This window comes from Myodes glareolus, chromosome 4 (assembly GCF_982192425.1).
Source record: "Myodes glareolus chromosome 4, mMyoGla1.1, whole genome shotgun sequence".
NCBI lineage: Eukaryota > Metazoa > Chordata > Mammalia > Rodentia > Cricetidae > Myodes > Myodes glareolus.
Window position 1 is genome coordinate 21282776 of NC_142029.1, and position 25475 is coordinate 21308250.

The window sequence follows — 25475 nt, forward strand, 5'->3', positions numbered from 1 at the left end:
CCCAACCCAGTACAAGTGGGAGAACTCAGAAAACCTCCATCTCCAGGGTCTCCTGTGGCTGGGTCCTGAGACGTACTGATTTCCAATGAGGACCACAGTGTGAGACCTCCTAGGGCTTCAAGGGAAGGGCGACAAGCCTGGGCTGGAAGCTACACAGACCTAGATTCCAGTTCCATCCTTCTGCAGATCAGCTGTGTGACTTGGACAAGATGTTGAATTTCTGTGCCCCCTCCATCTGCTCTTACAGAAGGGAGGCTAATAGTCCCTCACCTCCAAAGACATAGGCAGTGAGTGCTGAGCTGCCTAGCTCATGCCCAACACAGGGCATGTGCACCTCAGGCTCTCCTGAGTCTCCCACATCTAAATTTATCCCAGCTACTCCTGGGGAGCCCTCAGCAGCATCATCTCAGCTGACATCACCTCCACCGACGCCTCCCCACTTCCTCTCGTCCTCCCCTCCCCCGTTCTCTCCCACTCTCTGTCCTTTCCCTCTCTCTACTGCCCCAGCTCCCAGCTCTCAGGTGCAGTGATAGGTGAGAAGTCTATGTGACTGGCTCTCGATAGACATGCTGACATGCTGCCTCTTTCTCTCCTTTCCAGAACATGTAGCCCAGGCTGGCCTCAATTTGATATGTAGCTCAAGATAACCTTGAATGTCTGGTCCTCCTGCCTATATCTTTCAAGTGCTGGGATTACAAGTGTAGGAAGCCTCCCCCTGTTTCTGCAGTGCTGGGGAGCAAATCTCGAGCTTCATGCATGCTAGGCAAGCACTCTACCTACCACCTGAGCTACAATCCGAGCCTCCACCTTTGTGTTTCTTTATTTTCTGATATGGACTCTCTATGTAGCTTTGTCTGGTCTTGAATTCTCCATGTTTGGCCAAACAGAGTCACTCTATAAACAAGGTTAGTTCACAGCTGAGGCTAAAAAGCTAAAAGCTGAGCTAGGCAGATCGAAAATGTGGTCCTTGCTCTCTGTAGGGTTTGAGACTTTGTGTTCAGACATCCTCCAGGGTAGGGTGTCCTTCCTCTTGAAGGGTCATAATCTCTGGGAGTCTCCAAGCCAGGGCACAGCAAGGCTATATGGTTATGGTCATGCAGACCTTGGCAGGGAAACTTTCCAAATGATGGAGTTGCCATATGTGCATGCAGGGCAGGGACATCTGTGCTGCCCAGGGGACAGAGGGAACAATGTTATCTCTCTCTGGCCCTATGGTCTCACACTGCAGTCTCTCCTTTGGTCCCTAGCGCCAGTGGGGCTTCAAGCTGCTGCCCCAACAATGAAGGACTTGGCTCCCTGTCACTTGGTAGTGGAAAGAAAAGGAGGGTAGCTGATAAGGTGTCCCTGAGGAACTTGGCAACAGGGCTTCGCTGCCCCTTCCCCTCCCCAGCAGATGACCTCTTTGGATCACCACTAAGAGGGGGTGGGGAGGCTTGCTGGTGGGAGCTGTGACATCTCTGTAAAAGGAGAGAGGAAGCATACCTCAGCACTCTAGATAATGAGAATGCTTTAGTACTGTCAATCATAAGGAGGAAAGTAGGCATTGCATCACCCTGCCCACAGAGAAGCAGGCGCCAAGCCACGTGCCCAGAGCATGTTCCTGCATGCATATGCATGTGTGTGCGCACACGCCGTGTGTGTGTGTGTGTGTGTGTGCGTGCGTGTGTGTGCATGCACACATGCTCATGTGAGTCACATCTCCTCCTGAGCCTTAGAAACCCTTCAAGGGGCCTCCCCAGCTGAAGGCTTTGAAACTGGAGCAGCAACTTTCTGATTGAACTTCATGTTGTTGCGAAAATAAAAGGGCTTTGTGTGAACACCCCTCTGGTAAGCCTCGGTGTTCCCTGCTTGGCACTCACTGCCTTGCGGGGAGATTCTGAGTGAGCAAGGAAGGGGGCCATCTTTATGATCCTTGGCCAACAATTTCTGGGCAAGAGCCTCTGCTCTCCCAGCTCTTAAGGGGCACAGCCTCATCCTAGGTGACTGTGGTGTGTTCCACATGGCCTTTCAGCTCAGAGTGCTACTCAGAGAGAGTGACTTATTCTGGGAATAGCAGGCTAGTCAGCAACTCCCCTTGAAGGGCACACTGAGCCAGGGCTGGCAGCAGAGGCAGGAGATGCAGCTGAGGGAAGAGGGTGGAGGAGAGGGGGAAGGGACTATGAAGGGGAACTGACCTTGGGTCTTCACGTTTGCTTGTCTGTATGAGTGCATATATGGGTGTGTTAACCTCTGGTATCATTGCTCAGGAGTCATTCACCTTGCTTTAATACACACACACACACACAATATTAATATATATATTTATATTCCCATTTTCATGTGTGTGCGTGTATACACCTATAGAGGCCCAAGGTAAAAATCATCCTTTGTGGCTCTTTCACCTTATTTAGTGAGACAGGATCTCTAAATCAAACCCAGAGCTCACACCAGTGTGGCTTGCTTCCCTAGCCAGCTTCCTCTGGGAATCCTCTGTTTCTGCCTTCCAAGTCTAGAATTACAGGAGCCCCCCCCACCATTCCACGTGGTATTTACATAGGTGCTGGGATGCAAGCTCTGGCCTGCACACATTCGCACTGATGGCTGCACCGGTCCCTGAGCGAGTGGTCCTGGGCTGTGTAAGAAAGCTCACTAAGCAAGAGTGGAATGGGTCAGAGAGCGGCGTTCTCCTTCTCCCATACTTCTGAGTGAATCAAGTTCCTTTGTCGGGGTTAATGTGTGTAGAATAGCAAGCAGACCTGGCTTCAGGCTCCTGCCCTGCCTATCTTCCTTCCCGATGGACCCAGTAGCTGAAGGAAACCCTTCTCTCCTCTAAGCTGCTTCTGGTCACAGTGCTTGTCATGCAACAGAATGGAACTGGAGCTCTGTCTTCTGAGAACTACTGTCCCCTTACCCTGAGAAGGGTGGGGCTGTTAAAGCAATGTTCAAGCACTCCCAGCTCTGACGCCCCAACTGGGGGTGTGCAGCAATGCAACAGCCCAGAGGCAACAAGATTTTAGTGCAAGAAGACCTGACTAGCTTAGCCTCCTCATGAGGGCAACAGGGAAGCCACCCTAACCTGGAGGTGTCCTGATCACACCCAGAGGAGTGAAGCCACCTCTAGATGCCTGTGATCTCTTGGATAAACAGGAATACAGGCTGGGCGCATGTGCGATTGCTGGCACACTGGGTCTCTGTCTCACAGCTTGATGTGCTGTGTGGGTTGGAGGTGGTGGGAGGGCACAGGAGACTCGGGACTTCCGGGTTGGGATCTGGAAGGAAAGAGAATACTTTGGAACAGCTGGCTGAGTAAAAGATGGCTTAGGTAAATCAGGATGGCTGGGCGCGGGGCACAGCCAGGGCAGCCTAGCATGCACCCCTGGCTCTATCCCTCTGATGGGTGTGGAGGTCTGAGAGTCACAGGCCATCAGGAAGATGCCATGTAAGGGGACAAGCCACTAGCATTCGAGGGCGTGAAGAGCCAGCCTGGGCCTGGGTAAAATGGTCATTGAGAGTAGGGCTCAGCAAGGCCAGCAAAGGGTTTGTTGAGAAATGGCTCTTGCTAACAGAACTGGGAGGAAAATGAAACAGGAGTTAGCCAGCTGCAGATGCCCAAGAACACCCAGGATAAGACAGAGTGGTTAATTCAGTGGTTGCCTGCCAGGATGTGTTAAGGATGGAATAGCCAGGTGCCATCTTTCCCCTGCCCTTTCCAGGCTTCCAAGCAAAAGTCAGATCACCCCAAAGAGCCTGGAGTCTTCCCATGACAACATGGACTCAGGCTGGCTCCACTCAAGGCACATGTATTTATCCTGGGCATCTGCAGGTGGAGTTCATCTGTATCTCTGCACACTGGAATTCGGGGAGATTATATGGGGCATGAAGGCTGCGCCCTGCTAAAGGGACAGTATGAATGGTGTCCCTGGAGTCATGCAGAGAGGCCCCAGGTACAGTAGGCCAGGGCAGGGCCAGCATGGTTACCCCAGAGGTTCAGCTGAGTAGATAAGACCACCGGGAAGTTCTGAGCAAGTGCTGGTTTTGCAGCAGAGGGCCTGGCTCTCAGGGGCAGGAGGGTGGCTGCCAGCTACTCTCATTATTCCTAACTGAAGATGGGCACAGTGTGTCCCCACAGACTGTAGAGGTCCTGAGAGATGGCCACTGTAACCCTGGACATTCCCAACCGGTCCAGCAGCCTGACCACATTAGGCTAGCAGAGGCAGCTCATTCCTGGAAACTCCTGGGAGACCTCTCCCTCCCAGGGATGTTGGAACTTCTGAAGGTTAGAGTTTTAAACTGGTCCCACTGGGGTTTTGCCACCCAGCACCTGCAGGGCATCTGGACCGCTACCTGTCCGGCACTCCGTTTATGCCATGAGGTTTGGCAATGCTCTGAGGTTGGTAGAACTTAACTTCTGTATAAACAATCAGTTGTCCCCTGTTAGTATTGAGGGCACACAGGGATGCTAAAGCCAGGCAAAGCTGCTCCAAACCCCAGCACTGCCGTAAGCCTTGTACTTGTTCATTTGCTTGTGGGGTTGTGTTCTCATCTGTGGAAATGCTTGCCGGACAAGTATGAGGCTCTATGTTCAACCTCTAGAACCATTGTAAACAACAACAACAACAACAACAACAACAACAATAACAACAAATGCATGACCCAACTGTGGGTAGAGTGGTATGTGCTTCTAATTCTAGTGCTAGTGAGTGGAGACAAGCGGATTTATGGGGTTTGGAGGCCAGCCTGACGGGTGATCCCCAAGTTCTAGTGAGAGAGCTTGTCTCAAATGATAAGGCAGAAAGCTCCTGATGGGTAACACCTGAGTGCACCTGTGTGCACTCACCTGCACACACACACTTGCACATACACATGTACATATGTTCATGCACACACATCTGCACATAGCTGCACACACATCTGAACATAGACACACACTCATGCATACACACACTTGCACATGCATAGCTCATATCTGCATATATATGCATGAACACATAAACACACACATATGCATACAGAGGAAATCTTCTGGGGAGGAGGTGGGAAAGATCTTATTTTTCAATTAACAATAGAAAAGAGACAAACAAGGAAAGTTTTCTCAGCACATTATCTAAGGCACGGCTTCCTGTCTTTGTTTGCATTTGACAATGTAAAGTCTGGAGGCGGAGCAGCCATCTTGAGGCCAGGAGGTAATAAGCATAAACCCAAAAAGCAAGCACAAGGATAAGGCAGACCAAAAGGATTAAAAGAAAAAAAAAAGCCTCACCCAAGCCAACAGGTGCTTCCCCTGCTAGGGGCACAGGAAACCAAGGGCTTCCCCATGTTCCTCCCACCCCTCTGAAGAGGCCCGTAGTGAGCTAATGCAACAGCCTGTGCATGGCACACACGTTCCATAGCATAGGGGTCTGAACCAGGATGGTGGGGAAAACAATAGATGATCTTGCCCTTCCTCCTCCTTGCCCACAGAGCCTCCGCTTGGAACAGTGTCCATGCTGAGCCTTGCAAAGCAATTGCCCTCTCTTCTTCATCCTCCTGACACTAACTACGGAAGCCTGGAGGGGGAAAGGCAAGATGGAACACAGTGGAAGCTGACACACAGAGTAAAGCTGGTGACCGGCACGCCTGCCCACGGGCACCTCTAATTCTGATGGGGCTGCTGCCTCTGCACTGCTCCTCCACTTTTTGATGTCTCCTCTTTTCCCTCCGGGTCTGCATGACTTTCTGTCACTGCCATGAGAGACTGCCATTTACAAAGTTAAAAAAAAATGAAAAAAAAAATAATAAAATAGCTCATGATGTTTTAGGCAAGCTTAGAATTTGCATTGGGTTGCATTCGTGGCTGCTCTGGGTCTCATGAGATCTGTGACCTGCAGGTTAGACACACAGACCAGACGCAGTGCCAGCACCTATGAGCATACCCAACATCTTTCCTCTGTGAGTTGGGGTCATGGTTATGGGGTCAGAATTCTCAGTTTACTTCTTCCAGATCCTCCTGACCTGACCCTATCCTGGACTCCTCGACCCTTCTGTAAATACTAGGAATCCCCAGGGATCATTCTACATACTTTGTGTCGTTTTGAATGAGAATGGCCCCCATAGGCTGATATATTTGAATGCTTGGTCCACAGCTGGTGGAACAGTTTGGGAAGGATTAGGAGGTGTGGCCTTGTTGGAGGAGGTATGTTGGAGGATGGGGCAGACTTTGAGATTTCAGAAACCCATGTCATTCCCATCACCATCTCTCTCTCTCTCTCTCTCTCTCTCTCTCTCTCTCTCTCTCTCTCTCCTGCTTGTGGATCAAGATGAGAATGTTCAGTACTGCTCCGGTGCCATGCCTGCCTGCCTGCTGTCATGATCCCCCCATGATGGTCATGGACTCTAACCCTCTGGAACTGAGAGCCCAAATAAAAGCAAAGGCAGTTAAGACACATGCCTTTGCTCTATCTCTGCCCAACCCTCTTCTGAAGAGGTAGCTACTGCCTCTCTTCCTCCTTCCCTTCCTCTCTTTTTTCTTCTCTCTCCTTCCTCTGTTCCCCCATTCTCTCTCCTCTTCTCCCCTCCCCTCCATAACCCCTTACTTTTATACCATTCCTCATACTCACTAAATAAACTCTATACCCCGCCCCCCTTCCCCCAAAAGGACACATGCCTTCTCCTCCCTATCCTGGCCCCAGGCTATTCTCTCTGATAATCTCAAATCCAAGGTGTGGTCACTTGAGAGCCACACTGTTGACACTCTACAGACTGGCTTCTGCCACTAAAATCTGTACTGACATTGTGCGTGCACCTGGGGTCCCAGCTCCCAGGGAAGAAGGAAGTGTGTGTCTCCCTGTGACAGCGGTGGTGACAGTTTATAGCCCACAGTCTGGAGTCCGGGTTGGAGTTCCTGCCAGGTGCTTTGCTGCTGGGTAGAGCCCACAGGGCAGACCAATGAGGAGCTCCCCAAACCCACCTGAGCTCCCAACCTTAGTACCATTCTCAGGCATTAAGAGTGCCTGTTGTAGATCTCTGTGACAAGCTTAGGGCTGCCCTACCCCACTCCTGCACGCACTCTGGAGCTCCCTGGCATCTTCTCAGTGGCCTCATCTCCCAGGGGCTTCTCCACTAACCCTGACCAGTCCTCACCATTCTTCTGTGCCCTGTGTAGCATGATGCTCCTCCCCTCCCTCTTCTGCTCTGCCATTTCTGCAGTCCTGTCTCCACACTCAATAGGAAACAGGGTCTTTCTGGGAGCAATAACCTCCAGACAAGATGGGAATGGCAGAGAGATCCTAAAAGTGGACACAGGCCTGGGAGACAGCCCTGTCTGCCACCAGCCAGCTATTGACATGGAAGCACTTGCTCCGCTGATGGGGTGGGTGGTCTGCAGGGAGGGCCCTTGGGTGTGTGGTTGTTACTACAAATTTCCATACACACCAGAACACCCTATAGAGAACGAAGCCTGGGTTTCTATCTCTACTTCCTCTAGCTTTGACCCTATAGGTTATCTATCAGTGCTGCTAAGAGGGACTTCACCCTCCGCAGAAGTTTCATGGGGGGCTGGTGACATGGCTCAATATGGGAGGGTGCTGCTGACAAGCCTGTGAACCCAAGAGCAATCCCTGATTTTGGGTTTTTATATCATTTTGCTTTTTTATTACTTTAAATAATTAATTTTATGTGTATGAATGCTCTGTCTGCATGCATGCCTGCAGGCCAGAAGAGGGCATCAGATCCCATTATAGATGGTTATGAGCCACCATGTGGTTGCTGGGAATTGAACTCAGGACCTCTGGAAGGAGGAATCAATGCTTTTAACTGCTGGGCCATCTCTCCAGCTCTTGCTTTTATTTTTGTTTGTTTTTTAAATTGTTGAAGATTGAGTCTTTTGTCTTTTTTCTTTTCTTCTTTCTTCCTTCTTTTTTTTTTTTTTAAAACATGCATTGGTGTTTTGCTTGTATGTATGTCTGTTTGAGGGTGTCAGAGTCCCTGGAGCTGGAGCTACAGATAGTTATGAGCTGCCACGTGGTTGCTGGGAATTAAACCCAGGTCCTCTGCAAGAGCAGCCAGTGCTTTTAACCACTGGGCAATCTCCCCAGACCTGCCTTTTGGCTTTTGAAGAAGCCAATGCGGAAGAATCTATGTGCGAGTCAAACAAATCATAGTTCTGGCTACAAGGTGTTGTTTGGATGAAAGCTGACCTTGGAAAGACAATCTGGGGCTTACTCATGCTGAAACATGGCTGAGAAATACAAGGCCCAAGTCACCAATCCCCACCAGCTCCTGGATGAGTCCCAACCACACTTGGCTGAACCAGGTGAGCAGAAGCAAGAGCTCCAAGCTGAACAATTCCATTTCTGGGTTATCCTGGTGAAGCCTGGGCTATACAGACCGCACAGGTGAGCTGTGGCAGGTCTAGGAAGGAGGAGAGCTGACCATAGGACAGGTGGGCACCTCTCCTAAAAATGATAGTTCAATAGGGGACGCTTCTTATCCTAAGAAAGACGGTTTCATACTCCCATGTATTTGTGACATGCATAGCACAGGATCCCGAGGAGATGGGGACCCCAAAATGGGATGGTTTTAATTTCATGCAAATGAGATCCCAGTAAAGCTGACTTTAAGAAACTTCCTGAGTTATGCATGTGGACAGTGGGAGAGGTCTGGCCTTGTATGTGCAAAACCCTGGGTTTAATACCTAGGACTACAGGGGCTCAAACACGCCCACCTCCCACCTCATCCTGACTTTCCTTGTTGCTACGACAAAACACCTGACAAATCAGCCTAAGATACACGAGGGATATTTGGGTTCTGTCTTAGGGTTTCTATAGCTGCAACAAAACACCATGATCAAAAGGCAAGGTGGGGAGGCAAGGGCTTATTTGGCTTATGTTTCCACTTACTGTTCGCCATTGAAGGAAGTCAGAACAGGAAGGAGCACAAGCAGGCAGGAATCTGGAGGCAGGAGCTGATGCAGAGGCCATGGGTGGGTGCTGCTTATGGGCTTACTCAGCCTGCTTTCTTATTTAGTCCAGGACCACCAGCCTAGGGATAGCAGCGCCCACCATGGGCTGAACCCTCCCCACTGGTCACTATCTTAGTTAGGGTTTCTATTTCTGAGAAAAGAGACCACGACCATGACAACTCATAAAGGAAAACATTTAATGGGGTGGCTCCCTTACAGTTCAGTCCATTATCATCATGGTGGGACATGGCAATGTACAGGCAGACATGGTGCTGGAGAAACAGCTGAGAGTTGGCTCACAGGCAATAGGAAGTGGTCTGTCTTACTAGGTGTAGCTTGAGCATATATAAAACCTCTAAGTTCACCTCCACAATGACACACGTCCTCCAACAAGGCCACACTTCCTAATAGTGCCACTCCCTTTGGGGGCCGTTTTCTTTCAAACCACCACAATCACTAATTGAGAAAATGCTTTACAGCTGGAACTCACAGGGGCATCGCCTCACCTGAGGCTCCTTCCTCTCTGACACCTCTAGCTTGTGTCAAGCTGACACACAAAGTCAGCCAGCATAGGTTCACAGGGAAGTCACAGTAGTAGGAACACGAGGCAGCTGGTGAACCCACACGGCCAGGAAGCAGAGAGAGGTGCAGGTTGAAGTTCAGCTTACTTTCTCCTTTTTATTTAGTCCAAGATCTACAGCATCAGCGTGGCACACAGAATTGGAGTGGGCCTCCTCACCTCAGTGAACCCAGTCTAGAAACTCCCTCATAGATGTGCCCAGAGATGAGTCTCCTGGGTGTTTCTGGATCCTGTCCAGTTGACAATATTAACTATCACACAGGGATTTCTGGGACTTGGGATTTAGCATGCAGTGCCCAGCCCCCAAGCCCACAGTTAGCTTTCTCACTACTGTCATTCCCAGGTGACCAGGCCCTGGACACCATGACGAAGCTCCCAGTAGGGTTTCTGGACAGACAGAAGGCTTCCTTGGGCTTCTCCCAAGAATCCACACCACTGGCCCGAGCTGCCTCCCAGTCCTCCTGATTGGCCTTAGCTCACATGGTGGGTGGGAGGGCTGACCTCACCCACTGCTCTCCCCTGGGATGGGTTGGGCAGGGTAAGGAGGTGGATGGAGCACAGCTGTGGGTGGGGTGGACTGAGGTCACTCATGTCAAGTTTTCTCACATGTGCCCACTGTTAGGATTCCAGTATGACCTCTGCTGGGGAGGAAAGGGGTGAGAAAGGACACAGGACCTGCGCTGGTAGCGGGCTTGGCTTCTGCTTGGCTGCCTTAGTGAGTCTAGGTGTCCTGAGTATAGAGAGGGATGTGTAAGAGATGGGGGCAGCTGCCTTGCAGTGCTGCCCCAAGCAAGCACCACTCTGAGCCTCCTTCTTCATCTGAAAATAGATAGTGAAAGCTGGAGATGGTGGCCTATTCCTACAACCCCAGATCTGGGGAAACTAAGGCAGGAGAATAGTGTGTGGGTCGTCAGCCTAGGCTACACAGTAAGACTACACAAACTGAGTTAATAAATTAAAGTGGTGGAGCTCAGGAGATGGTGATGGTACCATTGACAATGTACTTGCATGCACATATCTGAGTTCAGCCCCCCAGCACCCACATATGTATACTATATACACACACATGAAGATGTATAACACATACACTAACACACACACACCAAGATTAATGACACATACACATACCTGAAAATGCATAACACACACACTAACATACACACACACATGAAGATGTATAACACTCACATGAAGATGTATAAAACACACATACCACACACACACATACACACACACACATGAAAAAGAAAAGAAGACAGAAGTAGAGAGCCCCTGGGTGGAGGTGTTAGAGCTGGGGCTCAACAGCAGGTTCTGGCTGAATTGGGGGACACCAAGAGACCTTTCTGACTCACAATGAATGACAGGCTGAACTGCCCACTTCACCTCACAGCCATTGGCAGCTCCCAGGCACATCTGGCCCAGCAGTCCACACGCAAGTGAAGGTCACCTTTGTGCATGCTGTGTCACATACCCTCCCCAGATGACACTGAGTACACATCCACACACACTCCACATTGCCCCCACAGCCACCAATGGCCACCATTGTCATCATTAATCTCCTGAACACTCAAGGTTAGCCAGGCGTCGTGTTTTGTCCTCTCTCATCTTGTGTCATTCTTGCTCCCAAGAGGACCATGTCCCCATATAAAAATTCAAAAGTAAGATAGTCAGGAGAACCCTATATTCAGGCTGTAGAATGAGTTGGAGAGGGAAGCCCTTCTTCATCCCATGGCTTGAAACAACAGGCAAGACTCACAGACACGTGATGTTCTTCTGGGGACTCAGCTTAGCCATCCATCAAACAAGGGGTAGAATGGGGGTAGAATTTTCCAAATGTTGCTATGTGGGTGGCACAACCATCACCCTTTTTTTGTTTTGTTTTTATTTTTTGAGACAGGGTTTCTCTGTGTAACAATTCTAGCTGTCCTGGAACTCATTGTGTTGCTGTGGGATGCCCCTCTGTATGCTGTGGATATTTTTTATTGTCATTGGTTAATAAAGAAGCTGCTTTGACCTATGTCAGGGCAGAATATAGCTAGGTGGGAAAGTCAAACTGAATACAGGGAGAAAGAAGATGGAGTCGAGGGAAATGCTAGCAGCCACTAGAGAAGCGAAATGAGAGGTAACAAGACACAAGCCTTGTAGTAAAATATAGAATAACAGAAATGGGTTAAGTTGTAAGAGCTAGCTAATAATAAGCCTGAGCTAATAGGCCAAACAGTTTGTAATTAATATTACAAACTCAGAGTGGTTATTTGGGAATTGGCAGGTGGGAGAGAAACCTCCAGGCTGGCCTTGAACTCACAGAAATCTGCCTACCTCTAAGTCTTGACATTATAGGTTTGTACCACCAACACCCCGCTTATGCCACTACTGCCCAACAACTTTCACCATTTCTACCAACCATACAAATAACATTTTGTTTGGACACTGTGAGTGTGTGTGCACATGCATGTGCGTGTGTGTAAGTGTGTATGTGTGCGTGCGCACACGAGCGCGCACGCGCGTAAATGTGTATGTGTGTGCGCACATGCGTGTGTATGTGCAGGAGAGAAGTCATTTTCAGCTATCTCCCTCAGTTGTTATTCTCACTGAACCTGGAGCTCACTGTTTGGCTGGACCAGTGAGTCCCAGGGATCCTCCTGTTTCCACCTCCCCAGTGCTGGGATTACAAGGGCGTGCCACAACATCTTGGGTTCTGGGTCTTGAACCATGTTTGCATGGTAAGCACTTTGCCCATCTAGCTACTGTCCCAGCCCCCAAGTCAAGTTTGTTTGTTTTTCTGCAATGCTGGGATGTGCTGGGAAAGTACACCGCACCCCAGCTCTTAGACCTTTCTTTTAGTTGTCTCATTCTGACACTTAAGCGGCTGCCTGAGCCTCCTTCTCAGCAAGTTTAGACTCGGTAGCACTGATAAAGACTAAATACATACATGACAATTAAACCAAAGCACGCTCATGGGCCTCTGAATCTATCTTCATGACGCTGGTGGTCCCTGGTCATTCCTCAAAAAGCAAGGACGAGGACCCTTCAAGATAAGGACCACATCTGTCAATCACCTGGCGCTTGGACAAATGCCCAGAAATCCCCCCTTCTCCTAATTTCTCCTGAGAAGAAACAAACTCCTGTTACTTCCATGTGGTCTAGTTAAAGCCTACTCTTCTTCTTGTGTGTAGAGGAGGTTGAGGCAGGATTTCTCTGTGTAGCCCTGGCTGTCCTGGAACTCGCTCTGTAGCCAGGCTGGCCTTGAACTCACAGACTTCTTCCTGCTGTGCCTCCCAAGTGCTGGGAATAAAGGCGTGCCCCACCACCACCCAGCTCAGATGAAGTCTACTCGTAAGACGCTGCACTAAAATGACATCTTACAGAGCATGAAAAGGAAAATGATGAAATTAAGGCTAAAGGATGATGAGGCTAGAGAACCAAGGCAAAGCAAAACGAGTCCACAGAGGGACTACAGCTCTCAAGGGCTTCCTGGGACAAACGGTACCATAGACTGGGGTTCCGAGCTTCCCAGCAGTAAAAGCAAAAAAGAAAACATGAATTGTTTTCCTTTTATTCTCATCAGCATGTGATGTGGAGCAATGTCATCACCGACGTCCCTAAAGCAGCAGGGCTCAACCAGTAGGTTGTGATCCCTTTCTTTTTTTGCGGGGGAGGGAGGGTGTTCACGTATAAGAGATCCTGTATATCAGATATTTGCATTACAATTTATAACTGTAGCAGAATTACAGTTATAAAGTAGTGGTGAAATAATTTTATGGTTGGGGGTCACCACAACATGAGGGACTGTATTAAAGGGTCGCAGCATTAGGAAGGTTGAGAAACACTGCAAATTAAAGATGGTTGAAGCTGCTGACCTGGCAGAAAAATGATAGCTGCCCTGATCTCCATCACCTATACATAAGTGATTCCCCCAAAGAAAGCCTGTCTCCTAATGTACATTTGTGATTCTCCAAAAAAAAAAAATTTTTTTTTGATCAGGTTATTTGTCTTTCTCAAAAAAAAATACGATGTCCTCCTCTTACCTACAGAATGACACTGAACAAAATCGCAGCCTGTGCTCCAGCATTTCTTTGAATTAAACCCAAAGTAAATGCCCGAATCCAAATTCGGCTCTCCTACCATGCCCCTGGGCAGGACACACAGCCTCTCTGGGTCTCCACAGCCTTATTTCATTTCATAAAGACGCAAAGAGGCCTCGTGTCCATGCCCAGGATGACAGCACACTGAGTCTAATGACTAGAAGCTGGTGCCCGCGTCAGGCACATCTGGTGCCTCCTTGATCCTGCAGCCTATGTTCCTGCGGGAGCTTCCGTCTGGCCGCAGCCTCCCTTTCTGTCTACTGAATTCCCAGCACACTTCTGGATCAGGTTCAAGTGCCACTTGAACTGGGGATAGCTTCTGATTTCTCAATCAAAACAACTCATTCCTTGCTCTCTTTTCCCACAGCATAGAATTAAATACAATACAATCCATAACACAGAAAATACTGACTGGTGTCTCACGCTGGAGGCCTGCCTCCTACTAGGAGCTTATCCAATTAGAAAGATGCTTTTTGATCAGTAATTTTTTTTAAACAGTACATCTAAAAATTTTAAATTATAATTTTATTTATTTTATGTGCATGCACGTGTACACACACACACACACACACACGCACACACATACGAGCTGGTGTTTGTGCATCTACCATGGTGTGCTTATGGGGATAAAAGAACAACTTGTGAAAATCGCTTCTCTTGGATTTGATGCCCAGGACTCACGTGAGCTGTCAGGTTTAGAGGCCAGTACCTTTACTTGATGGGCCATCTTGACACCCCAGGGTGGTTTTCTTTTTTCTTCTTTAGTGAAGCAGAGTAGAAGCACAGTGTGCATGGTGTGCACGACACCGCTTTTGATTTAGTTTCTGTATATACAACATACACAGTATGTTTTCCCTTCATCCCCTCTGTTTTCCTTCCTTCTTCCTTTTTTGGTGTGGGAGAACTGTCTGTATTCTGTCAATCATATTTTAATAAAACGCTGATTGGCCAGGCAGGCAGTATAGGCGGGAAAGCCAGACAGGAAGTAGGGGTGGAGCAAAGAGACTGGGAGTATTCTGGGAAAACAGGAAGCTCCCTCCGTCAGTTCTGCCCAGACCACTGGAGAGGAAAGATGTAAGCTGCCCTGCTGGAAAAGGTACTGAGCCGTATGGCTACCGTAGATAAGGATAATGGGGTAATATAAGTTATAAGAGCTAATAAGTAGCCTGACCTAATGGGCCAATCAGTTTATAACCTTATGGAGTCTTGTGTGTGATTTTTCCTTGGGAGTTGCCGGCTGTAGGGTACCTGGAGGGACAGAAACCCCAACAAGCCGGCCCGTCATGTTACACTTTTTTTGTGTGATGCCACTATTGAGCCCACAGCCTAGACTGTGCTAGGTAATTGCTGTACAACTGATCTCCACACCCAGTCCATGAAGTAATTTTCTTACTGGGCCTTGTAGCTCCACAAGACTGAATGCCACAGCACTCAGCCTGGGCTCCTGGAGGGTGAGGACTTATCCTGGGTCATCTCTGTCGCCACTGTTTAATGCAGATCTTGACACACATTAGCTGCTCAATTAGTGCTTCTTCGAGTGAGCCAGAAAGTTTGGAAATCAGAGGGCGATGCTCATGAGCATTCTGCCACAACTTCTCAGGGACCCTCTTGACATTGCGGGATGGCAAGCCTTAAATGGAGCCTTGAGATTGAGGCTGCTGGGTGTGAACAGGAGAAAGTGCCTTAGTCCCTGCTTACCTAAGACTCACCGTGAAGTTTAGGAAATGGGAGTGATGGGGGAGGGGAAGAGTGAGGAGAAGAGCCTGTGTCCACCTGATGCAGCTCTCCTTGCTGAGCTTGCTGACAGTGAACCCACACACTCTCGAGTTCTCCTGATGCACACTTGTGCTTACATGCTGGCCCATTTCTCCTCTCCTGGGTGGGAATGCAGAGGCCCAACATGGAACTGAGACCTGGAACAGACTTTCTGAGTAAGTTAGATAGATCTAGGTCTTTCGAGGGACACATCAGATCATAAACGGAGACTGTCTGGAAGCAGGTCAGACCCTCTGAGGAGGAGACTGGAGCCAGTGGCCAGCGCCAGGGTTTGCAGATATGCAGGGGAGGGCAGTGGCCAGCACACCTATCCCTTGCTCTTCTATCTCTGGGTTCCAGGGTCCCTAGCTGCAACTCTCCAGTGCCTTGACTGTGCAATGGCAGGTGGGGACTGAGAGACTGGCGGGCCTAGGCTGCATCTGTGCCCAGACGATCCCTCAGTCATTTTGAACCTCTCCGACCCTGGTGGCCATTTTGGCAGCTAGATTATAACACCCCTCTTCTTGCCTTTGACTGGGAGTATTGAATGAGGCAAGATGAACACCTAGGAAGTGTTCATGATGTGTGCCCTTCCTTCTCTCCTCTACCTTCCCACAAATCCTTTCCTTCCACCTCAGCGATTTCTCCCAGATAAAAAAATAGAACCCCTCAGTCTATTTCTTCTTCTCAGTGTCCAAACTCCCCCAAATTTTTGTAAGTTGGATGACATTCATTTCAGTAAGCTTTTTGTCCAGCTAAGTCCCTTGTCACCTCAGATTTCAGTTGACTGAGAGCATGTGTGTATGGACACATATGAACATTCATGCTCTCTCTTCAACCATGGCTTCCACACACCCTCCTTGTAAGCCCCCAGCTCCAAATCCCCTCCCAGATCTGCACAGTTGGAAGCGTCTGGCTGTGTGAGTTCTGTACACAGTGTACCAGTTCTTGCCTGTCTCCCCACGGACCTATCTGACTCCCGCATATAATGATGGTGCTCCACACTCAAGAGCCAGTTCCCGGCTCTCAGTAAACCAGGCCTTCATGCACATGCGCCGTGGATGGCTCTGGCTAGAATTGGCCGAGCATGTTGTGTTTCACAAGCTGGCATGGCACACTCATGGCCTGTCACACGGTGGATCTTACCTAGAAGATTCTTAAAATGGCCCACAGCATTCAGGGGAATTCTTAAATCTGGGTCTGTTAGACAATTGAGGGAGTGTTCTAAGACCAAGCCAGGCAAGCCAGGCAACGAGGGACAGAGGCTGAATGACCTTGAGAGAGGCCTTTCTCTTCAGTGGGAGTCACAGTAAAATTCGGAAGTCTATAAATATGACTTTTAAAAAGCTAACTCTCTCTCTGAAAAGAAAACTAGGGCAAGAGGAGCTTTTTCAAGCAATGCTCATCCTGCTTGAGGGTTTTGTGTGTGTGTGTGTGCCGACAGTTGAACCCAGGACCCCCCACTTGCAAGGTACCTGCTTTACACAGTGATACCCAGTCCCTGAGATCTTAACTCTCCCTGCCCCATTAAATATGGTAACCTGTAGGTAGAGAAGGGGCAAAGGCCCTGGTTTACACGGGAATCTGAGGTCGTTTGATCAGAGGTTCCCAGCTGTGACCTACTTAGGCCTCTCATTATGCTGTTCTTAGCACAGCTATAGACCAGGCCTTGGGAATTCACCTAACCAAACTAAGCAAGGATTTCTCTATCAGGACAGGTTTTTTCCAAGGACAGGAGACCTCAAGTGGATAGGGCCACTTGAGGAGGGCAGGAGCCGTGTTAACAAACTGCCCTGCATCCCATGCCAAACTGCCCCACACCCTATCACAAACTGCCCCATATCCCATCCCAAACTGCCCTGCATCCCATCACAAACTCTCCTGCATCCCGTCACAAACTGCCCTGCACCCCGTCACAAATTGCCCTTCATCCCATCACAAACTGCCCTGCATCCCATCACAAACTGCCCTGCATCCCATCTCCCAGGGCCGGCTCTCTCCCATGACTACTCCCTCCACTCCCCTTGTTTGGAGCATCATTGCATCGCTCATCAGCAGTAGGCATCAATCAGCCCATCCTGATTGTTCTAGACTGGGTGGCTTATACACAGTGGGAACTCTGAGGCCCAGGTGCCAACAGTTTGGTATCTGGTGAAGGCCCACTCTCTGGCACATGGATGAAAAACTCCTAGTTGTGTTCTCACATGGTGGAAGGGGTAAAGGCCTGGCAGTCTTTATTTAATTAAAATTTGAGACTCTCATATGTCCCCAATTGCCCTTAAACTCTATATGTGGCCAAGGGTGACCTTGAACTTCTGATTTTCCTGATTCTACTTCCTAACTGCTGGGATTACATGTGCGGACCTCCTTACATCACTTATTTAGTGCTGGGTGTTGAACCCAGGGCCTCATGCATGCTAGACAAGCACTCAACCAACCATTCATGAAAGGTTCTGCTCTTGTGATGTAAAAATCACCGCCTAAAATCACTACTTCCTAATATCACCACTTGGGGAATGAAAACCTCATCAAGAGAAATTTCGGAGAGGCAGGCATGGTAGGATAAACCAACTGAGGGAGGAGGATTGCAGGTTCAAGTCCGGCCTGGGCTATCTGTGAGTTCAGGGGCAGCCTGGGCAACTTACAATGATCCCATTTCAGAAAAAGGACTGAAGAAGTAGCTCAACTGGTAGAGCATTTTCTCAGCATGCACAAAGCTCCGATTTCAGTTCCCAGTACCACATGGCAACAGCAACAGTAATCGTGATGGTCTGGGGAGGATGTAAACTCCCAGAGCGCATCGCATCTGCTTGTCCAAGCTGCAGGCACACAGGAGCGGAACAGTAACTCTTCCACATTCCACACTCACCATGGAGACGCCCCGTACCAGGCTCTGGATTAGGGTGTTTAGAGAAGCAAGACCTGACTATCCACTCTAGAAGTTCCTTGACCTTGGGGAATGATTAAGTTTGCTCTGATCAGGGGATCACCTCAAATCTTCTCTCTTGGGTGTCCAAGACTCTCAGGACACATTGTAAGCATCCCAGGGGATGTCTGGCTGGCTAGGGTCAGAGTCAGTCGCAGAGGCCCTGTCAATGGCCAAGAAAGTGTGGGTGTTCCAGGAAGCAGAGGGACAATTTCTCTCCTAACTCTTCTGTTAACCAGCAAGATCTACATCCATGCCTCTCTCCTCTCAGGGACCCCCTCTGAGAAGCCTGTTTTTAACACTCAGTACCCCATGTTCCCCCCTCCTCGCCTCCCAGTGCCTGGTAAACAGGTCTGCGTGGGGAGACTGCCTCCACCCAGCCAGCTCCCACACACTGCAGCTTTGTTCCAGTTATTACTGCATAATACATGGGCGCAGGCCTGGACCAGCCTCGGGCGCATCTTGGACAACAGGCCTGTCACTAAGAGGCTGTGAGGGGCATAGTCAGGACACAATGATTTCTAGTCACGGCTGAAGACTGGACAAAGGGCCCCTCCCCCAGGGCACAGGCTAGAAATGGAAAAACGGCCATTCTCCCAAGGACTCTGCAGAGTCCTGAAATCTCCCCAGTGACCCTCCTTCTACATCCTTGACCTCGAGGCTTAGCTGCTCTCCCCTGTGACTGCCTGTGGGGGTGATAGGCACTCTTCCTGGCTCTACCCCCTCCCTCCCCCCATGAGCAGGTGTCACTGCCTCATGAGGCTCTGGGATGCTCCTTTCAGTCTTAGGTCATGGTTTCTGATCTTGTTTGGCTCACAGGTTCCTCAGGCTTCTCTCCCTTACCTGTGCCCACACATGCGTGGGGGAAACCATACAGGGACAAGGAACAAGAACAATGTCACGAATCAGCCGCTACATGCTTCCAAAAAATTTTTAAGAAGCTGTTCACAGTTTTGCATGATGACAGCCTTTCTGTCGACAGATATTTGAGTAGCATGAAGCTGCATACAGTCTGTCTCTCCACGAGTGGCGTGGGTGTTGCACACTCAGCTGCTGTTAGCAGGAGGGGTCTTTCGGCACTGGCTTTCGAATCCTTCTGCCAATACATTAAAGAGGAGTTCAAGGGTTCTCCCAGGTGCAGACCCTTCCTCCAGGGCCAACCAACCGGAGTCTGTGACTCAGGAGGTCAGGATGAGAGCCTGAACGCCACCCTTTAATAAGCACCCAAGAGAACCCAATCCACGCAGTTACAGACCACACGTTTAGGACACAGAGGCTAATAATGAAATGATGCAGGTTTCAAACAGGGACCAACCATTGAAGGGTAATTAAACAAGCTACCAGAACCAAATCTAGAAAGATGAAGCTAAACACACAGCACCTTGTGGTTGAAAAGCAGGAATACTGGTAATTGGACTCTGGGGCCACCTCAAGATGGTACAGGGCAAAGAGTCTTCACTGAGACCCTCTGCAGCTACAGCCATAGACACAGGCATATACACAGGATCTTGGCTAGGGGTAGGACCGAGGCAGGCATCTTAGCAGATGCCAGGTCTCAGACCCAATAACCTCTAGGATTATTCTAATCTAGGTTTTTAAATGCATGGTCTGATAACCCCTGTTGAAGTCAGGAGCATGTTTGAAAGTAAGCTTTAGTTGCAAATAAAACAGAAATCTATGAAACTGTGTTGTCAGTCTTGAAGAAGCCAAAGCAGTTAGGGTGGGGTTTTGTAGGATGCTGGCCTAGCATGTACAAAGCTCTGAGTTCCAGATTCAGCACCACAGAACCAGGCATGATGGCTTGTGTCTGTAATCAAATCCCTCACAGGAGGTGAAGGCAGGAAGATCAGAAGGTCAAGGGCATCTTAGGCTATACAGAGAGTTCAGAGACCAGCCTGGGCTATGGGAGAACCTGCCTCGAAAGGGAAGACAAATAAACAAAGAGCCTTGCTATCTGCCAGTGGATGAAAGATCGGTCCTTCAAGGTTATGAAAGACAGCTGAGAGGTCTAAGATGGGAGGGGGGAGGTCTCATGTTTGATTTATTCTGACATATGTCAATTTGATAAGCCATGCTAATGAGTGGCTGCTATCACCACACAGATGTTTGAAGCCCAGAAGCACTGAGTTTGCAGGGTTTTTGTTTTGTTTTGTTGTGTTTTGTTTTTTAATAGCTGAGATGGCTCATTTTCCTTCAATATCTGTCCTGGTCTCACCTAATTACAGCTTTAGTTTTTAACTGGGGATGAAAGGACTACATTTCCCAAGAACCTTTGCAATTTAGCATGTGGTTACAAGACAAAGTCTGGCCAATTAGATAATTACTACTAGCAGCCCCTGGTAATATGTGGAGGAAGGGAAGTTAGTTGCTTCTGCTATCCTCACTTCACATGGAGAGAACTGTGAAGTTTCCAGGGAGTCATTTTAGAGACTGAGCAATGAGAGAGAAGGAACCTGGGCCTCTACAGCTTAGAAAAGGGGAGCCATCCTAATGGTTAGCACACTTACTTCTAGATTGTGAATGACAGGTAACCATACTTCTGTTTTGGTCATGTTACTTTGAATCTCTATTAGAACATCCCAAATCTAACTTCTCCAAACTTTCATGACACCACATGGGTGCAGGGTGTGGATGACCTGGTTTTGAGAGTCCCAGCTCAGGTAGAAAGCATATAGCTGCAACTCAAGGCCTCTACCTCTCACTCTCTCGGATCTAGCTACAGGAATCTCTGGGGAACCTGACTGTAGCTTTCTCTCTACAGCCCAGTGCTGTGGGATAATGCTCTTTTAGCTGGTAAAGATTTTGCACTCGAGTATTGGTTCAATAAAATACTAATTGGCCAGTAGCCAGGCAGGAAGTATAGGCAGGGCGACCAGACTAGGAGAATTCTGGGAAGAAGAAAGGCTCAGTCTACAGTCGTCACCCAGATGCAGAGGAAGCAAGATGAAAATGCTGCACCGAGTAAGTTGCCAAGCCATGTGGCTAAACATAAGTAAGAATTATGGGTTAATTTAAGTTGCAAGAGCTAGTTTAATAATAAGCCTGAGCTAGTAGGCCAAACAATTTATAATTAATATAAGCCTCTGTGTGTTACTTGAGTACTGAACTGCTGAGGGACCAAGCAGGACAGAAATTTCCATCTACAGCCCTGGGAGTGGCCCTGACATTCTGGAGCAGGGTCAGGAATTCAGGCAAAGAGAAACAAATGAGCAACAAAAGCAGAGCAGCCGGGGTCAGTTAGAAGCCATGTTGGGAGTGCCAAGTGAGGAGCTGGAGAGAGGCAGACACCATCCAATGTAGCACAATTAATAAAAACACAGAGACAGATATTGGGGTTCATCCTGAAGGTCAGAAAAGCAAAACAGTCAGTCACTGGCTCTTACCTCTTCCTCAGTACAAAGCAGCAATCCTGCCTCCATGAATCTCAGAATGAGACTTAGATTAAGAGCTGTCCCCTACTGCCTTATATTCCTTTCTAGAGCATGCCCGGTAGAGCAGGAGCATGTCCGGTAGAGCAGGAAACTCTTAATCTCAGGGCCGTGGGTTTGAGCCCCATGTAACCCAATGGTTTACAATTGGTACCCAAACATTTGGCAAGAATTTCCACATGAGCCTGAGATTTTTAAGAAAGGATTCTAGACAGACAAGAACAGAGTCAAACACAGATTCTTGGTAACCATCTTTATTCCTGTAGGCTAGGTTTTCTGACATTGAGCAGAGGCGTGGCTCCTTTAAGAGAGGCTTTCTGATTCAGCATTAGCAGCAAAAACCTCACAGATCTTTTAAGAGGTTCTGTCACCAAACACTCAAATGGTGTTTATAAGCAGCTAAAATCAGGCTTCTTTGTGGTGACATGGACCTAGAAACTCCACAGAGTTGTGACAATAAATCTGGCTTCCACCAGTACCTCTGCCATGAGGCTAGACTCTCAGGAAGCTAAGGAATTGGGTGAAGCCAGGCACCAAAACCATAGCTTTAATCCTAGCCATGCAATTTAGCAGATTAAAGATGCATGTGGTCAGAAAAAGATAGAGGTATACAGTAAAGACAGATTCAGATGGAAAAACTCTAAGTGGTTTACAGTGTGTTTGAAAATATGCAAAGACTTGGGAGAGAAAAGAAAAAGGATAGAAAAAGTCTTTTTAAAAAATTCTTTAAAAAGAAATAGAGTAGCCAGGTGTGGTGGTACATGCCTTTAATTTCAGCACTTGAGAAGCAGAGGCAGGTGGATCTCTATTAGTTCGAGGCCAGCCTGGTCTACAGAGTGAGTTCTTGGACAGCCAAAGATAAACAGAGAAACCTTGTCTCAAAAAAAATTAAAAATAAAAATAAAAAAAATAGGGTGCGAAAAAAGCCACATAAAGAAGGAAAATACACAGAGAGTCTGGATACTGTATGTTATTGTGTTGTCTTTGAGTTGTTTGACTGCTGAGGAAGGAGCAACAGCTGCTAAAAGGCATTTGATTATAAACCTATATATTTTGAAAATGCCTTGACTTAAGTCAAAAGATATGTTACTTTGGAGAAGAGGTTTTGCTTTTGTTTCCACAGTAAATGAGAGGCTGTGGATTCGTTCTGGACTAAGAAAAATAAGGTTTGATCATGGAAGACCCCTGAAAAATCTCCCATGGGAAAGGATAGCCCAGATGATCCAATATTTCAGAGCACCTCTGGTAGTTTCCTCTGAGTTCTACATCCAGAACAGCCTCAAGACTGCTGACTGGGATAATCCAGCCTCACAGAGTGCTCCAGTCAGGACTTGAACATAATCCTAAAGTTTCTTTAGATCCCCATAAGATTATCAGTGCCCTGATCAGCAGGAAGTAGCCTAAAAAAATACACCCATGTTCTCCAAAAGTGGATTATGGATGTTTGTCTTTATTTAGAGTGTTGGTTACAAGTTGTTGATAATGGTAAGGAAAAAACCTAAACAAAAGAGACTAGATTCAGAGTTCTTGCTTTGAAAATAAAAAAAAAAAATGGGAAATGCTGTTGGATAATGCTTATGTATACTGTGAAGATTTGTCACTTATATTGGTTTAATAAAACACTGACTGACCAATATCCAGGCAGGAAGTATAGGAGTATAGGTAGGGCAACCAGACTAAGAGAATTCTGAGAGGAGGAAAGGCAAGAGAGTCAGTCACCTGCCAGATACAGAGAAAGCGAGATGTGAATGCCTTACTGAGAAAAGGTACCAAGTCACAAGGCTAAACATAGATAAGAATTATGGTTTAATTTAAGTTGTAAGTGTTATTTAATAATAAGCCTGAGCTAATAGGCCAAACAGTTTACAGTTAATACAAGCCTCTGTGTGTTTCTTTGGGGACTGAACAGCTACAGAACCAGGGAGACAGAAACATCTGTCTACAATCCAATCCTACTCTTCATTTACAGAAGATGCAATCAAGGTGTGAAGATCGGAGGCCACATTCAGAACTGGTGGAAGAGAAAGCAATCAGCAGGCCCTGTCTTGAACCCAGATGGCCCCGTTCTGCCCAGTCCAGGGTACTTTCTAGACTGCCTCAACTGCTGGAACAGCCCAACCCAGAGGGACCTGGGAGTATGCCAATCTTAACAAACACCGTGCTTCACCCCAACAGCTCTTGGCTCTCCAGCTCCACCCCAGACCCAGGACCCTCTGATTTTGTTCCCCATTATCATAGATGCATGTGTGCTGAGAGCTGTTCCCACAAGCTATGCTCAGTGGCAGGGCCCAGTGCCTGCTCAGCTGAGCCGTCCAGAATGTGGACCATTTCCCAGTCTGTTGTGAAGACAAACACAGCATTGTCCCAAGTGTTTCTTTTCTTCCCCCCTTGGGTTCTTTTCTCGGCTGCTTCTGGGGTGTGAAAGGCAAGGTGCCACCTGTCACTACAGGCTGTTAGTTAATGTCTCCTGAAGTTAGGGCTGAGGACAGGTGGGGTCTCTGTTCCTTTTCTACTCTGATGTTGCTTGTCCCCATGCTGTGTTGACCCATCCCCCAAGCCTACACCTCACAGAATCTGAAATTCTTCAGCGGGACCTCAGAGTATCTTATTCGGCAAGGTGACAAGTCATTTTGATAAGTGAAATAAACATGTTAACTCCCTGAGAGACCATAGAGACCCGAAAGTAACAGCTATTCAGGACTAGGAAGCAAGTAGACATAGGACTGGTATGTTCATCTGTTTTTCATTGCTATGATATAAAGAAAGGAGGTTTGGAAGCCCACAGTCGGGGGATTCATCTAACACTGGGCTTTGTGCTGGAGAGCACCTCAGGAGCTCCACTCTAATGATGGCAATCAATCCTGACTACTTCTCAAAGGTTCTGCCTTAAACACCATTGCTAATTTCCTTTTCACCACCGCCTTTTGGATATATTTTGTGTGTGTGCACACATTCGTGGTGTGTGTGTGTGTGTGTGTGTGTGTGTGTGTGTGTGTGTGTGCATATGTGGAAGCCAGAAGTTGACTCTTGGTATCTTCTATCACTTCACCTTAGCTTTTTGAGTTGGCGTCTCTCATGGAACTGTGTGGTGTGTGTGTGTCTGTGTGTGTGTACATATATATGGAAGACATGTCTTACTATATAGTCTTGGCTGAGCTGAAACTATATACATAGACCAGGCTGACCTCAAAGTCGCAGAGATTTGCCTGATGCCTTCTGAGTGCTAGATTTAAAGGCGTGTGCCACAACTTCCAGCTTCTTGCAGGTATTTTGATCTAACATCCTAACCCAGAACTGCGGAACCCTCAATCTACTTGACCTGTCACTGAGACCACCCCCCCCCCAGGACATGGGGAGTCACCTTATGCCCACCTCTAGATCCAGTTCACTGTCCCTTTGCATTTCAGCGTCAGTGTGTCTGGGATTCCTGAAGACATGGTTGTCCTCCTGACCCACGTAAACCCCACATCCCACCATGTTCACTTAACATTTAGATTTAAACGTTGTTTATGGTTGTGTGTATGCATAGCATATGTGTGGCACACATACCGCAGCACACATAGGGAGATCAGAGGACAGCAGGGTTGGTTCTCTTCTTTCACCTTCACATGGGTGTAGATATCTCATTCAGCTAGGCACATGGCAGGCGCCTTTACCCGCTGAATCATCTCATCGGTCCCTACCATTGCTTCTGCTTAGCATGACCATTTCCCACACTATCATAACAGCCTTTCAGGGTTATCAGTGTGTGTGTGAGCATGCATGTGCGTGCACAGGAATGTGT

At 48.1% G+C, this 25475-nt stretch overlaps 1 protein-coding gene and 1 long non-coding RNA gene across 2 annotated transcripts in view; one reads left to right on the forward strand and one right to left on the reverse strand.

Moving 5' to 3' along the window:
- The window catches only part of Coro2b (coronin 2B), a 109038-nt gene that overhangs the window by 60007 nt on the left and 23556 nt on the right, over positions 1-25475 (reverse strand). The window lies entirely within an intron of this gene.
- LOC146894561 (uncharacterized) lies at positions 14637-24351 on the forward strand. Its single transcript, XR_015001752.2, has 2 exons — positions 14637-14678; positions 23661-24351. It is a non-coding gene; the product is annotated as an uncharacterized LOC146894561 (long non-coding RNA).